Raw genomic sequence first — 2,500 nt, 5'->3', positions numbered from 1 at the left:
CGGGGATCTTTGGTGGAGTTTAATGCCCTACACTCCCCCACTTCCCCGGGTACAGCCCCCAAGTCGAAGTTCACAATTAAAAAGAAGAATCTCCCATCGACTGCAATTTTGCTACCTAAGGATGTGGATTTAGAGGAGGAAGTCGAGTCGAAGTTGGTTCGTGTTGAGAGTGAGGATGCAGAGCCGCGGGGGGGCCAGAAACCCCCAAAGGCGAAATGATTGTTGGTTGCTGGAACGTGAGAGGGTTGCTTAACTCTCTCACGCAGAAGGAGGTCGTGGACCTCATTGGTAAGCACAAACTCTCGGTTTGTGGCTTATTGGAGACGAAGATTTGGGACCCGGGAACCCTCAGCTCTATCATGGATCGGAGGTTCCGGCATTGGAAGAACATAAACAACTTTAACCTCCACACGGCAGGCCGGATTCTGGTCTTGTGGAACCCGGACGTGGCTCGGGTGGAAATCGTGGATATGACGGCACAGGCAGTCCACTGCAAGGTAACGTGTATGGTCACCCAACGGCTATGCTACGTTAGTTTTGTTTATGGACTTTTCACACCTGTTACGAGACGGCCACTGTGGCACTCGCTTGTGGAGTTTGGAGCAAGCATCAACGAACCGTGGCTGTGTATGGGCGATTTCAATGTGGTCCTCAAACCGGAAGAGAAATCGGGAGGTAACTTGCTCACCCCATACTTATTGAATGATATTCAGACGTGCTTTCGGCAAAGCGGACTTGAGGATCTACCCTCAACGGGTTTCCAGTACACATGGACGAACCACACCGTATGGAGCAAACTTGATCGTGCTCTTGGTAACCAACGGTGGCGTGAAGATTTCGTGGGAAGTTCGGCTCGTTTCCTACCGTTCGGTGGGGTGTCGGATCATTCCCCGATTATTGTGCGGATGGGTGATACCGAGCCCCCGGTATCTAGGCCTTTTCGCTTTTTCAATATGTGGACCCAGCATGAAGATTTTCGACGTGAAGTATCCGAGGTATGGACGGCAGACCACCGGGGGAGTCGACAGTGGGCCGTGTGCAAAAACCTCAAAGCCCTTAAACACCCGCTCAAGAGATTTAACCGGCGGGAATTTGGGCACATATCCGAACGAGTTAGACGTGCAGGTAGTGAGCTTGAGGAAATTCAGCAAATCTATCATAACGACCCCCAAAATCAGCAACTTTGTGGGGAGATGTTGGCAAAGGTGGAGAAATATCGGTTCTTATCGAAAGCGGAGAGGAGTTTCTTCTACCAGAGAGCGAAACTTCACCACCTTCGAGACTCGGATCGCACGACGAAATTTTTCCACGGGATGGCTAAACGGAATGCAAAGCGAAACAATATTGTCGCAATTGGTCGGGCGGATGGTACGATGACCACTTCAAGGGATGAGGTACTTGAAGAATTCGAGTCCTACTACCGGAATTTTTTGGGGACTCGAACTACGTGTGAACCGGCTGACCCCCTCATTGTAGCCACGGGACCGTCACTTAGCGAGGAGGACCGAGAGGGATTGGCTCAACCGGTATCTGAGGTGGAGATCCGAGAAGCACTATTTGATATCGCTGACGATAAAGCACCGGGGCCGGATGGCTACACGGCTCTGTTTTTCAAGGCAGCTTGGTCGACCGTGGGGCCGCTCCTTACGGAGGCAGCCTTGGAGTTTTTCCGTAGTGGAGAGCTGCTCAAACAATGGGACAACACGGTTTTGGTCTTCATACCAAAATCAGCCCATGCCGAAACGGTTGGTGATTTTCGGCCGATCGCCTGCTGTAATGTGATCTACAAGGTGATTGCGAAGGTTATTACGAAGCATTTGTTAGTGGGCGTTCTATAACGGATAACATACATATGGTGGAGCAACTCATGAGGGGATACGAACGCAAAAGAATTTCCCCCCGGTGTTTGATCAAGATGGATTTACGGAAAGCCTATGATTCCGTAAATTGGGAATTTTTGCGGTCGATGTTGTCGTGCCTTGGGTTCCCTGTCGAGGTGGTCCGCTGGATTATGGAGTGCGTGACATCGGTTTCCTATACTGTGTCGGTCAATGGAGTGACGAAGGGTTTTTTTCCGGGGATGCGTGGACTTCGTCAAGGTGACCCGTTATCCCCTTATCTTTTCGTTATATGTATGGAATATCTGTCGAGACTGCTACATACTAGATCGAGAGAGCAAGAGCTCAACTTCCATCCGATGTGCCATGTGCACAAATTGACGCACCTTATTTTTGCCGACGACTTGATGCTTTTTTCGAGAGGTGATGTAGCATCCGTCCGTACGCTTGCCACTTCGGTACTTGAATTCGGCCGTGCCTCGGGGCTGCAAGTGAATAACTTGAAGTCGAACATTTTTCTTGCCGGAGTTCATGCTGCCGACCGCACATCGATTGAGGAGGAATTCGGATTTGCCACCGGCACCTTCCCATTTCGATACTTAGGTATTCCACTTGCTGCGTCAAAATTGCGAGTGCTGAATTACCAACCGCTGCTTGACAAA

Source organism: Erythranthe guttata, chromosome 7 (assembly GCF_056151865.1).
Source record: "Erythranthe guttata isolate IM_541 chromosome 7, IM_541, whole genome shotgun sequence".
In the NCBI taxonomy this organism is placed as follows: Eukaryota; Viridiplantae; Streptophyta; class Magnoliopsida; order Lamiales; family Phrymaceae; genus Erythranthe; species Erythranthe guttata.
Note: the sequence above shows the minus strand (reverse complement) of the source record.